We start from the raw sequence: 14,958 nt of genomic DNA on the forward strand, positions 1-14,958 counted from the left end.
TCCCTCTGTATCTTCTGTTTTAATATCAGACCGACGTTCTACCTACAAATAAAAAAACAAAACCTATAATGAAATTTGCATACAGCCAGGTTAAACTGAGGTGAAACAATATAATATCAGTGTATAAGACGCACAGCTCCTCTACAGATCATATAGTGACAGTCACTTTGGTATATTGGGGAGACCCTAAATACCGCCTACCTGATCCTCCTGTGGGATCCTGTGATTCTCCTCTGTACAGTCCTGGGAATACAGAGGACGGGGACATCTCTCTGGGGTATCTCTGTTACTGGGTCCATCTGTAGGAGACACACAGTGAATGAGTATAGTGTATATATGTGATTATCAGGTGATGTGTGTATATAGGGGGCCCCATACCTGCTCTCCCCTGTACAATACATGACAGTCTCCTCTTACCCAGTGATGTGAGGGGCCGGTGATTCTCCATCATCACGTCCATGTAAAGACCCTTGTGTTCCTCTATATACTCCACCTCCTGCATGGAGACATAGACAGTGACATCCTGACACCTTATAGGAACCTGACACACACACAGTGATACAGTCATCACCCAGACACATCCCCTGGTGTTACTGTATAATGCTCCATTCCCAGCAGTCACCTCTCCAGTCATCACCCAGACACATCCCCTGGTGTTACTGTATAATGCCCCATTTCCAGCAGTCACCTCTCCAGTCATCACCCAGAAACATCCCCCCGGTGTTACTGTATAATGTCCCATTCCCAGCAGTCACCACCCAGACACGTCCCCTGGTGTTACTGTATAATGTTCCATTCCCAGCAGTCACCTCTCCTTTCAGCAGCTGAATGATCTTGTTGGTGAGTTCCAGGATCTTCTGGTCACTGTCTCTCTCATGTATCAGTGAGTGAGGTGGAGGCACTGTGATGGGGCTGTGCTTAGTCCGCCTGACACACGAGGATGACTGCTGGGTGCCTCACACTCACCATATATCTTCTTCACTACTGTGTGGGGAGACATCAATATCGCTGCAAATACTCCCAGATCCCGTCACTTCCCCAGTCACGTCCCTGTATTATTACTAGAGATATAAGTTATGTCACGGTGATGCTCACAGATCCCCTCACCTCCCCAGTGATATTTCTGTATTATAGCTATAGATATAAATGATGTCATAGTGACACACCCAGATCCCTTCACCTCCCCAGTCATGTACCTGTACTACAACTATAGATATAAGTGACGTCACTGTGATGGTCCCAGATCCCATCACCTACCCAGTCATATTCCTGTATTATTACTATAGATATAAGTAATGTAAATGTGACGCTCCCAGATCCCCTCACCTCCCCAGTCATGTCCCTGTATTATTACTATAGATATAAGTGATGTCACTGTGATATTCCCAGATGCCCTCACCTCCCCAGTCATGTCCCTGTATTATTACTATAGATATAAGTGATGTCACTGTGATACTCCCAGATCCCCTCAGCTCCCCAGTCATGTTCCTGTATTATTATTATTATTAGTATTATAGATATGTGATGTCACTGTGATATTCCCAGATGCCCTCACCTCCCCAGTCATGTTCCTGTATTATTATTATAGATATGTTATGTCACTGTGACACTCCCAGGAGTCTGATATACATTTAATTCATACTGCTCCAATTATCAGCTGATACACATGCCAGGGATATTACGGTCTCTGCTTTAATACATCCTAGATTTTGAGCAATATTTCAAATCCCCACAGTATACCTTATCCAAAATGCTTGGGACCAGAGGTATTTTGGATATTGGATTATTCCGTATTTTGGAATAAATTGCATACCATAATGAGATATCATGGTGATGGGACCCAAGTCTAACCACAGAATGCATTTCTGTTACATATAGACCTTATACACACAGCCGGAAGGTAATTTTAGCCAATATTTTTTTATAACTTTGTGCATTGAACAAAGTTTGTGTACATTGAGCCATCAAAAAACAAAGGTTTCACTATCTCACTCTCACTCAAAAAAGTCTGTATTTCGGAATATTTGGATATGGGAAACTCAACCTGTAGTAAAAATAATAACGACACTAAAGGCTGCACCCCAGTATAACAATAATAACAGATGTATTTAAAAGCAGGACACCTCAGGCCATTCCTCCTGTAGGACATCACCACCACTCCCAATGTATAATAATAATACCAGGACACCACAAGCTGCTGTCCCTGTACAATAATAACCGTACACAAAAACCTGCTCCCCCTGTATAACACTAATAACAACAGCACACCCCATTCTGCTCTCCCTTTATATTAATAATAAAATCACACAATAGGCTGTTCCCCCAGAAAAAATATAATAGGACACTACAAGTCGCTCCCCCTGTATAATAATAACAGGACACCACATGCTGCTTCTCTGTATAATAATAATAACAGGACACCACAAGCTGCTCCCCCTGTATAATAATAATAATAATAACAGGACACCACAGGCTGCTCCCCCTGTATAATAATAATAACAGGACACCACAGGCTGCTCCCCCTGAATAATAATAATAATATCAGGACACTACAGGCTGCTCCCCCTGTATAGTAAGACGCCATTACCTGATCTCCACGGACACTGGGAGGCTGCAGCAGTCGATGAAAACTCACTTCCTGTATGTGGACCGCACAGTCCGGAAGTAAGGTGGAACGCACAGTCAGGAAGTAGGGCATGATTGGCAAAGGCTGCTTTCTGGTTATTGGCCCCTTCCCTCTACACCACGCCCGCACCTCCGCCCCCAGTAATATTTAAACCATAAAAGTCCTCAGTGCAGGAGGCCGGCGGCCATTTTCTTGTAGACAAGTCAGGCAGCAGCAATAGGTTCCCTGGCCGTGTAGTGACGTCAGGAGCGGCGGCCATTTTCCCCTGGTCTGAGCTCCGCCTTCCTTCTATCATTCCCACAAGGCAGCAGGAGCAGAGAGCAGCCATTGCTGTGTCTGGCAGCAGGTAATGATATTATTATTATTATTCTATAGGCTGAGCAGCTCTGGTGTCAGGTTCTGTACTACAGGGGGAGCAGCCTCTGGTGCCTTGTTATAGTGCAGCTGGAGCAGCCTCTGGTGCTGCATTATCCCTGTACAGGTGGCTGACATTCTAGTGTCCTATTACTGTAATACAGGTGGCGCAGACCCCGCCGTTACCGTGATACAGGTGGAGCAGACCCCGCCATTACCGTAATACAGGTGGCGCAGACCCCGCCGTTACCGTAATACAGGTGGCGCAGACCCCGCCGTTACCATAATACAGGTGGCGCAGACGCCGCCGTTACCGTAATACAGGTGGAGCAGACCCCGCCGTTACCGTAATACAGGTGTCGCAGACCTCGCCGTTACCGTAATACAGGTGACGCAGACCCCGCCGTTACCGTAATACAGGTGTCGCAGACCCCGCCGTTACCGTAATACAGGCGTCACAGACCCCGCCGTTACCGTAATACAGGCGTCACAGACCCCGCCGTTACCGTAATAAAGGTGGCGCAGCCCCTGCCGTTACCGTAATACAGGTGGCGCAGACCCCGCCGTTACCGTAATACAGTGGCGCAGACCCCGCCGTTACCGTAATACAGGTGGTGCAGACCCCGCCGTTACCGTAATACAGGTGGAGCAGACCCCGCCGTTACCTTAATACAGGTGACGCAGACCCCGGCGCTAGCGTAATACAGGTGGTGCAGACCCCGACGTTACCGTAATACAGGTGGCGCAGACCCCGCCGTTACCGTATTACAGTGGCGCAGACCCCATAGTTACCGTAATACAGGTGGCGTAGACCCCGTAGTTACCATAATACAGGTGGCGCAGACCCCGTAGTTACCATAATACAGGTGGCGCAGACCCCGCCGTTACCGTATTACAGTGGCGCAGACCCTGCCGTTACCGTAATACAGGAGGTGCAGACCCCGCCGTTACCGTAATACAGGTGGTGCAGACCCCAGCGTTACCGTAATAAAAGCGGCTTAGACCCCGGAGTTAAAGACCCCGGCGTTACCGTAATACAGGTGGTGCAGACCCCGGCGTTACAGTAATACAAGCGGAGCAGACCCCGGAGTTTAAGACCCCGGCGTTACCGTAATACAGGTGGCGCAGACCCCAGCTTTACCGTAATACAGGTGGCGCAGGCCCCGCCGTTACCGTAATACAGGTGGCGCAGAGCCCGCCGTTACCGTAATACAGGTGACACAGACCCCGCCGTTACCGTAATACAGGTGGCGCAGACCACGCCGTTGCCGTAATACGGGTGGAGCAGACCCTGCCGTTACCGTAATACGGGTGGCGCAGACCCCGCCGTTACTGTATTTCCATAAATGGAACATTACAGGTGTTGTGTCCTTTGGCATTGTACTATACAGGGGGAGCGACCTGTGTTGTATTAATATTCAGGGGAGCAGCATGTGTTGTCATAATATACAGGGGTAGCGGCCTGTACTGTCATAATATACAGGTGGAGGGTCCTGTGGTGTCTTATTATTATTATTATATAGGGTGAGCGGCATGTATTGGCTTTCTATATTAGCATCCTGAGCTGTCGTAGTATACAGGGGGAGCGGCCTGTGTTGTCATAATATACAGGGATAGCATCCTGTGTTGTCATAGTATACAGGAGGAGCGGCCTGTGCTGTCATAATATACAGGGGTAGCATCCTGTGCTGTCATCGTATACAGGGGGAGCGGCCTGTATTGTCATAATATACAGGGGTAGCATCCTGTGCTGTCATAGTATACTGGAGGAGCGGCCTGTGTTGTCATCCTGTGCTGTCATAGTATACAGGGGGAGCGGCCTGTGTTGTCATAATATACAGGGGGAGCAGCCTGTGCTGTCATAGTATACAGGGGGAGGGGCCTGTGGCGTCTTGTTACTATTATTATATAGGGTGAGCAGCATGTATTGGCTTTCTATACAGAAGAAGTGGCCTGTGCTGTCATTGTATACAGGGGTAGCATCCTGTGCTGTCATAGTATACAGGGGGAGCGACCTGTGTTGCTAAAATATACAGGGGTAGCAGCCTGTGTTGTCATAGTATACAGGAGGAGCGGCCTGTGTTTTCATAATATACAAGGGTAGCATAATGTGTTGTCATAGTATACAGGGGGAGCGGTCTGTATTAACATAATATACAGGGGTAGCAACATGTGCTGTCATAGTATACAGGTGGAGCGGCCTGTGTTGTCATAATATACAGGGGTAGCATCCTGTGCCGTCATTGTATACAGGGAGAGTGGCCTGTGTTGTCATAATATACATGGGTAGCATCCTGTGCTGTCATAGTGTACAGGGGGAGCAGTCTGTGTTGTCATAATATACAGGGGTAGCATCCTGTGCTGTCATATTATACAGGAGGAGTGGCCTGTGTTGCTGTAATATACAGGGGTAGCATCCTGTGCTTTCATAGTGTACAGGGGGAGCGGCCTGTGTTTTCATAATATACAGGGGTAGCATCCTGTGCTGTCATATTATACAGGAGGAGTGGCCTGTGTTGCTGTAATATACAGGGGTAGCATCCTGTGCTTTCATAGTATACAGGGGGAGCGGCCTGTATTGTCATAATATAGAGGGATATCATCCTGTGCCATCATTGGATACAGGGGGAGCAGCCTGTGCTGTCATAGTTTACAGGGGGAGCGGCCTGTGTTTTCATAATATACAGGGGTAGCATCCTGTGCTGTCATAGTATACAGGGGTAGCATCCTGTGCTGTCATAGTATACAGGGGGAGCGGCCTGTATTGTCATAATATAGAGGGATATCATCCTGTGCCATCATTGGATACAGGGGGAGCAGCCTGTGCTGTCATAGTATACAGGGTAGCAGCCTGTGGTGTCTTGTTACTATTATTATATAGGGTGAGCAGCATGTATTGGCTTTCTATACAGAAGAAGTGGTCTGTGCTGTCATAGTATACAGGGGTTGCATCCTGTGCTGTCATAGTATACAGGGGGAGCGGCCTGTGCTGTCATAATATACAGGAGGAGCGGCCTGTGGTGTCTTGTTACTATTATATAGGGTGAGCAGCATGTATTGGCTTTCTATACAGAAGAAGTGGTCTGTGTTGTCATAATATACATGGGTAGCATCCTGTGCTGTCAAAGTATACAGTGGGAGCGGCCTGTGTTGTCATAATATACAGGTCTAGCATCCTGTGTCGTCATTGTATACAGGGTTAGTGGCATAACTATAGTTCTCTCTATCGTCCTAGTGGATGCTGGGGTTCCTGAAAGGACCATGGGGAATAGCGGCTCCGCAGGAGACAGGGCACAAAAAGTAAAGCTTTAGGATCAGGTGGTGTGCACTGGCTCCTCCCCCTATGACCCTCCTCCAAGCCTCAGTTAGGTTTTTGTGCCCGGCCGAGAAGGGTGCAATCTAGGTGGCTCTCCTAAAGAGCTGCTTAGAAAAGTTTAGTTTAGGTTTTTTATTTTACAGTGAGTCCTGCTGGCAACAGGATCACTGCATCGAGGGACTTAGGGGAGAAGAAGTGAACTCACCTGCGTGCAGGATGGATTGGCTTCTTTGGCTACTGGACATTAGCTCCAGAGGGACGATCACAGGTACAGCCTGGATGGTCACCGGAGCCTCGCCGCCGGCCCCCTTGCAGATGCTGAAAGGAGAAGAAGGTCCAGAATCGGCGGCAGAAGACTCCTCAGTCTTCTTAAGGTAGTGCACAGCACTGCAGCTGTGCGCCATTTTCCTCTCAGCACACTTCACACGGCAGTCACTGAGGGTGCAGGGCGCTGGGGGGGGGGGCGCCCTGGGCAGCAATGAAAATCCTTTTTTTGGCAAAAAATACCTCACATATAGCCTCCGGGGCTATATGGAGATATTTAACCCCTGCCAGAATCCATTTTTAAGCGGGAGACGAGCCCGCCGAAAAGGGGGCGGGGCCTATCTCCTCAGCACACAGCGCCATTTCCTCACACAGTTCCGCTGGTCAGGAAGGCTCCCAGGCTCTCCCCTGCACTGCACTTCAGAAACAGGGTTAAATCAAGAGAGGGGGGGCAAAATTTGGCGAAATTGTGATTTTATAAAAGCAGCTATAAGGGAGCACTTATTATAAGGCTATCCCTGTAAAATATAGCGCTTTGGTGTGTGCTGGCAAACTCTCCCTCTGTCTCCCCAAAGGGCTAGTGGGGTCCTGTCCTCTATCAGAGCATTTCCTGTGTGTGTGTGCTATATGACGGTACGTGTGTGTCGACATGTATGAGGACGATGTTGGTGAGGAGGCGGAGCAAATTGCCTGTAATGGTGATGTCACTCTCTAGGGAGTCGACACCGGAATGGATGGCTTATTTATGGGATTACGTGATAATGTCAACACGCTGCAAGGTCGGTTGGCGACATGAGACGGCTGGCAAACAAATTAGTACCTGTCCAGGCGTCTCAAACACCGTCAGGGGCGTTAAAACGTCCTTTTACCTCAGTCGGTCGACAGACACGGACACTGATTTCAGTGTCGACGGTGAAGAAACAAACGTATTTCCCTTTAGGGCCACACGTTACTTGTTAAGGGCAATGAAGGAGGTGTTACATATTTCTGATACTACAAGTACCACAAAAGAGGGTATTATGTGGGATGTGAAAAAACTACCGTATTTGCTGGCGTATAAGACGACTTTTTCCCCCTGAAAAACATGCCTCCAAGCGGGGGGTCGTCTTATACGCCGGGTATCGTCTTATACGCCGAGCGGGAAGTCGCGTGCGGGAAGTCGCGAAACAGGGGCGTGGTCTAGCAAAAGGGGGCATGGCCTCGCGGGCGGACCCCCGTTTTCAGCAATCCAGGGGTTAAGAAGATGATATTGGCTGCCCCCCCCACTTCCCCCGTGAAGTGCCTCTATCTCACCTGTGTGAGTGTACGGTGAGTGTACGGCGCTATGAAGTCTCTCTCGAATGCAGTGCCGGCTCCTACACAGGGACAGGAGCCAGATGCTGCACGTATTGTTACAGTGCAGCACCCGGCTCATGTCACTGAGCAGGAGCCGACATTTTGGTGTCACCCCTCGGCATGTGACACCTGCCCCCCCTTCTTATGCATACCTTGCTATTCCAAATCTCTTATAAGAGACATGTCAGTGCTGCCGCTGTCCTCCCTGCCTAACCGCCTGTCACATTCAGCAGTGACAGGCGGTTAGGCAGGGAGGACAGCGGACAGTGGCAGCACTGACATGTCTCTTACAGTATAAGAGATTTGGAGTATCAAGGTATGCATAAGAAGGGGGGGACAGCGGCTTAGGCAGGGGGGACAGCGGTGTGTGGAAGGTGTGCGGAAGAGGGGGTAGTCTTATATGGCGAGTACATAAGAAACTCTATATTTTGAGTGGAAATGTTGGGGGGTCGTCTTATACGCCCAGTCGTCTTATACGCCGGCAAATACGGTACCTGTAGTTTTTCCTGAATCAGATAAATAAATGAAGTGTGTGATGATGCGTGGGTTCCCCCCGATAGAAAATTATTGGCGGTATACCCTTTCCCGCCAGAAGTTAGGGCGCGTTGGGAAACACCCCTTAGGGTGGATAAGGCGCTCACACGCTTATCAAAACAAGTGGCGGTACCGTCTATAGAGAGGGCCGTCCTCAAGGAGCCAGCTGACAGGAGGCTGGAAAATATCTTAAAAAGTATATACACACATACTGGTGTTATACTGCGACCAGCGATCGCCTCAGCCTGGATGTGCAGAGCTGGGGTGGCTTGGTCGGATTCCCTGACTAAAAATATTGATACCCTTGACAGGGACAGTATTTTATTGACTATAGAGCATTTAAAGGATGCATTTCTATATATGCGAGATGCACAGAGGGATATTTGCACTCTGGCATCAAGAGTAATAGGCCCTACACACTGGCCGATATACTGAAAGATATGAACGATCTCGTTCATAAATGAACGAGAACTCGTTCATATCTTTCAGTGTGGAGACTCCAGCGATGAACGATGCGCGTCCCCGCGCTCGTTCATCGCTGGTCTCCCGTCGGCTGTGCATGCAGGCCAATATGGACGATCTCGTCCATATTTGCCTGCACTTCAATGCAGCCGGGTGACGGGGGGAGTGAAGAAACTTCACTCCCCCCGTCACTGCCCCCCCGCCGCCGGGTCGCTCGTCGGCCGTATCCGCCGTCGGGCAGCTCGGCGGCGGGTCGGCCAGTGAGTAGGGCCCTTCAGTGCGATGTCCATATCTGCCAGAAGATGTTTATGGACACGACAGTGGTCAGGTGATGCAGATTCCAAACGGCACAAAGGTGTATTGCCGTATAAAGGAAGAGGAGTTATGTGGGGTCGGTCCATCGGACCTGGTGGCCACGGCAACTGCTGGAAAATCCACCGTTTTTACCCTAAGTCACATCTCTGCAGAAAAAGACACCGTCTTTTCAGCCTCAGTCCTTTCGTCCCTATAAGAGTCATATCTGCCCAGGGATAGAGGAAAGGGAAGAAGACTGCAGCAGGCAGCCCATTCCCAGGAACAGAAGCCCTCCACCGCTTCTGCCAAACTCTCAGCATGACGCTGGGACCGTACAGGACCCCTGGATCCTACAAGTAGTATCCCAGGGGTACAGATTGGAATGTCGAGACGTTTCCCCCTCGCAGGCTCCTGAAGTCTGCTTTACCAATGTATCCCTCCGACAAGGAGGCAGTATGGGAAACAATTCACAAGCTGTATTCCCAGCAGGTGATAATCAAATTACCCCTCCTACAACAAGGAAAGGGGTATTATTCCACACTATATTGTGGTACTGAAGCCAGAAGACTAGGTAAGACCTATTCTAAATCTGAAAAATTTGAACACTTACAAAGGTTCAAATCTAGATGGAGTCACTCAGAGCAGTGATAACGAACCAGGAAGAAGGGGACTATATAGTGTCCCGGGACATCAGGGATGCTTACCTCCATGTCCCAAATTTGCCCTTCTCACCAAGGGTACCTCAGGTTCGTGTTACAGAACTGTCACTATCAGTTTCAGACGCTGCCGTTTGGATTGTCCACGGCACCCCGGGTCTTTACCAAGGTAATGGCCGAAATGATGATTCTTCTGCGAAGAAAAGGCGTCTTAATTATCCCTTACTTGGACGATCTCCTGATAAGGGCAAAGTCCAGGGAACAGTTGGAGGTCGGAGTAGCACTATCTCGGATACTGCTACAACAGCACGGGTGGATTCTAAATATTCCAAAATCGCAGCTGATCCCGACGACACGTCTGATGTGCCTAGGGATGATTCTGGACACAGTCCAGAAAAAGGTGTTTCTCCTGGAAGAAAAAGCCAGGGAGTTATCCGAGCTAGTCAGGAACCTCCTAAAACCAGGAAAAGTGTCAGTGCATCATTGCACAAGGGTCCTGGTAAAAATGGTGGCTTCCTACGAAGCAATTCCATTCACGCAAGAACTTTTCAGTGGGATCTGCTGGACAAATGGTCCGGATCGCATCTTCAGATGCATCAGCGGATAACCCTATATCCAAGGACAAGGGTGTCTCTCCTGTGGTGGTTACAGAGTGCTCATCTTCTAGAGGGCCGCAGATTCGGCATTCAGGATTGGATGCTGGTGACCACGGAGGCCAGCCCGAGAGGCTGGGGAGCAGTCACACAAGGAAAAAATTTCCAGGGAGTGTGATCAAGTCTGGAGACTTTTCTCCACATAAATATACTGGAGCTAAGGGTAAATTTATAATGCTCTAAGCTTAGTAAGACCTCTGCTTCAAGGTCAGCCGGTATTGATCCAGTGGGAAAAACATCACGGCAGTCGCCCACGTAAACAGACAGGGCGGCACAAGAAGCAGGAGGGTAATGGCAAAAACTGCAAGGACTTTTCGCTGGGCGGAAAATCATGTGATAGCACTGTCAGCAGTGTTCATTCCGGGAATGGAAACTGGGAAGCAGATTTCCTCAGCAGGCACGACCTCCACCCGGGAGAGTGGAAACTTAATCGGGAAGTTTTTCCACATGATTGTGAACCATTGGGAAATACCAAAGGTGGACATGATGGCGTCCCGCCTGAACAAAAAACGGGACAGGTATTGCGCCAGGTCAAGAGACTTTCAAGCAATAGCTGTGGATGTTCTGGTAACACAGTAGGTGTACCAGTCGGTGTATGTGTTCCCTCCTCTGCCTCTCATACCCAAGGTATTGAGAATTATAAGACGTAGAGGAGTAAGAACTATACTCGTGGCTCCGGATTTGCCAAGAGGGATTTGGTACCCGGAACTTCAAGAGATGCTTACAGAGGACTCATGGCCTCTGCCGCTAGGAAGGGACTTGCTTCAGCAAGTACCATGTCTGTTCCAAGACTTACCGCGGCCGCGTTTGACGGCATGGCGGTTGAACGCTGGATCCTAGGGGGAAAAGAATTCCGGAAGAGGTCATTCCTACCCTGGTCAATGCCAGGAAGGTGGTGACCGCACAACGTTATCACCACATGTGGCAAAAATTATGTTGCGTGGTGTGAGGCCAAGAAGGCCCCCACAGAGGAATTTCAACTCGGTCGATTCCTGCATTTCCTGCAAACAGGAGTGTCTATGGGCCTCAAATTGGGGTCCATTAAGGTTCAAATTTCGGCCCTGTCGATTTTCTTCCAGAAAGAATTGGCTTCAGTTCCTGAAGTCCAGAAGTTTGTCAAGGGAGTATTGCATATACAACCCCTTTGTTGTGCCTCCAGTGGCACTGTGGGATCTCAACGTAGTTCTGGGATTCCTCGAATCACATTGGTTTAAAACCATTCAAATCTGTGGATTTGAAGCATCTCACATGGAAAGTGACCATGCTCTTGGCCCTTGCCTGGGCCAGGCGAGTGTCAAATTGGTGGTTTTTTTCTCAAAAAAGACCATATCTGTTTGTCCATTCGGACAGGGCAGAGCTGCGGACTCGTCCCCAGTTTTCTCCCTAAGGTGGTGTCAGTGTTTCACCTGAACCAGCTTATTGTGGTGCCTTGCGCCTACTAGGGACTTGGAGGACTCCAAGTTGCTAGATGTTGTCAGGGCCCTGAAAATATAGTTTTCCAGGTCGGCTGGAGTCAGGAAATCTGACTTGCTGTTTTATCCTGTATGCACCCAACAAGCTGGGTGCCCCTACTTCTAAGCAGACTATTGCTCGTTGGATGTGTAGTACAATTCAGCTTGCACATTCTGTGGCAGGCTTGCCACAGCCAAAAATATGTAAATGCCCATTCCACAAGGAAGGTGGGCTCATCTTGGGCGGCTGCCCGAGGGGTCTCGGCTTTACAACTTTGCCGAGCGGCTACGTGGTCGGGGGAGAACACGTTTGTAAAATCCTACAAATTTGATACCCTGGCTAAGGAGGACCTGGAGTTCTCTCATTCGGTGCTGCAGAGTCATCCGCACTCTCCCGCCCGTTTGGGAGCTTTGGTATAATCCCCATGGTCCTTTCAGGAACCCCAGCATCCACTAGGACGATAGAGAAAATAAGAATTTACTTACCGATAATTCTATTTCTCGGAGTCCGTAGTGGATGCTGGGCGCCCATCCCAAGTGCGGATTATCTGCAATACTTGTACATAGTTACAAAAATCGGGTTATTATTGTTGTGAGCCATCTTGTCAGAGGCTCCGCTGTTATCATACTGTTAACTGGGTTCAGATCACAGGTTGTACAGTGTGATTGGTGTGGCTGGTATGAGTCTTACCCGGGATTCAAAATCCTTCCTTATTGTGTACGCTCGTCCAGGCACAGTATCCTAACTGAGGCTTGGAGGAGGGTCATAGGGGGAGGAGCCAGTGCACACCACCTGATCCTAAAGCTTTACTTTTTGTGCCCTGTCTCCTGCGGAGCCGCTATTCCCCATGGTCCTTTCAGGAACCCCAGCATCCACTACGGACTCCGAGAAATAGAATTATCGGTAAGTAAATTCTTATTTTTTCACTGGTATGCTACGCTGGGCTTTCTGGCTTATGCTGGTGTTTTGGGGTGCCACACCCTGCACCTAGATATAGCGCTAGGGACCCCAAATATACAGAGACGCCTTGATGCGGCTTTGGGGCTTATTCACACATTTGCGCAAATATGTGTAACGAAGATCTCTGAATTCTATTATCATGTGGGATTTAGATCTGGTTACAGTTATCATTCAGGGTGCTGGGGGAAACCAATTGCCTTTCTTTCTTGCTCAGAAATACCCCTCCCTTTCGAGCACCTGAATGATATCACTAAGCTAATTGAGCATCTACCAATATATATGTTTGTAGTGGCATAATATACAGGGGTATCGTCCGGTACTGTCATAGTATACAGGAGGAGCGACCTGTGTTGCCATAATATACAGGCGGAGGGGCCTGTGGTTTCTTGTTCCTATTATTATATAGGGTGAGCGGCTTGTATTGTCTTTCTATACAGAAGGAGTGGCGTGTGTTGTCATAATATACAGGGGTAGCATCCTGTGCTGTCATAGTATACAAGGGGAGCAGCCTGTGTTTTCATAATATACAGGGGTAGCATCCTGTGCTGTCATAGTATACAGGGGGAGCGGCCTGTATTGTCATAATATACAGGTCTAGCATCCTGTGTTGTCATTGTATACAGGGGTAGTGGCCTGTGCTGTCATAGTATACAGGGGGAGCGGCCTGTGTTGCTGTAATATACAGGGGTAGCATCCTGTGCTGTCATAGTATACAGGGGAGCGGCCTGTGTTGTCATAATATACAGGGGGAGTGGCCTGTGCTGTCATAGTATACAAGGGGAGCGGCCTGTGTTGCTATAATATACAGGTGTAGCATCCTGTGCTGTCATAGTATATAGGGGAGCTGCCTGTGTTGTCATAATATACAGAAGGAGCGACCTGTGTTGTCATAATATACAGGGATAGCATCCTGTACTGTCATAGTATACAGGGGGAGCGGCGTGTGTTGCTATAATATACAGGGGTAGCATCCTGTGCTGTCATAGTATATAGGGGAGCGGCCTGTGTTGTCATAATATACAGAGGGAGCGGCCTGTGTTGTCATAATATACAGGGATAGCATCCTGTACGGTCATAGTATACAGGGGGAGCGGCCTGTGTTGTCATAATATACAGGGCTAGCTTCCTGTGTTGTCATAGTATACAGGGGCAGCGGCCTGTGTTGTATTTATTTTAATATTTATTTATTAGCAGTTTCTTATATAGCGCAGCATATTCCGTTGCACTTTACAATTAAAACAACAGTAATAGAACAAAATTGGGTAAAACCAGACAGACATAGATGTAGGAAGGCCCTGCTTGCATGCTTACAATCTATGGGGGAATAGGCATTAGTACACAAGGATAGATGCTACCTGTTGCATAATGGTCCACCAGCTTGCCAGTTTCTTAATGGGTTGTATGATATGATCACCCAGCGATGAAATGAGGTATAGATTGAGAACAGCAGAGGACCCCAGTCTGAGCCTTGCGGTACTCCAACTGATAGAGGTAGAGAAGAAGAGATAGAATCAGAGAAGTGAACACTGAAAGAGCGATTAGATAGGTAGGATGAGAACCAGGAGAGGGCCTTGTCCTGAAGACCTAGAGATTGTAGTATTTGTATGAGAAGAGAGTGGTCAATGATGTCATAAGCAGCAGAGAGATCTAGAAGAATGAGTAGTGAGTAATGGCCTTTAGATCTAGCAGTGACTAGATCATTCACTACTTTGGTCAGCACCGTCTCTGTGGAGTGTTGGGCATGAAAGCCTGACTGAAGTGGGTCCAATAAATTGTGGGAGTTAAGAATGTGTGTAAGGCGAGTGTAGGCAAGTCTCTCAAGTAGCTTGGAGGGATATGGTAGCTGAGAAATGGGACAGTAGTTAGAGAGTGTTCGGGTCAGAGTTGTGTTTGTTTAGAATGGGAGTAATCACTGCATGCTTATACAGAGAAGGAAAGATACCAGTAGAGAGAGAGATTACAGATTTTAGTTAAGGTTGGGATAAGCACAGGAGACAAAGTTTTACTGACCTGTGAGGGTATAGGATCAAGAGGAGAGGTAGTGGAGTAGGA

The sequence above is a fragment of the Pseudophryne corroboree genome (assembly GCF_028390025.1).
Source record: "Pseudophryne corroboree isolate aPseCor3 chromosome 3 unlocalized genomic scaffold, aPseCor3.hap2 SUPER_3_unloc_8, whole genome shotgun sequence".
Classification (NCBI taxonomy): Eukaryota; Metazoa; Chordata; class Amphibia; order Anura; family Myobatrachidae; genus Pseudophryne; species Pseudophryne corroboree.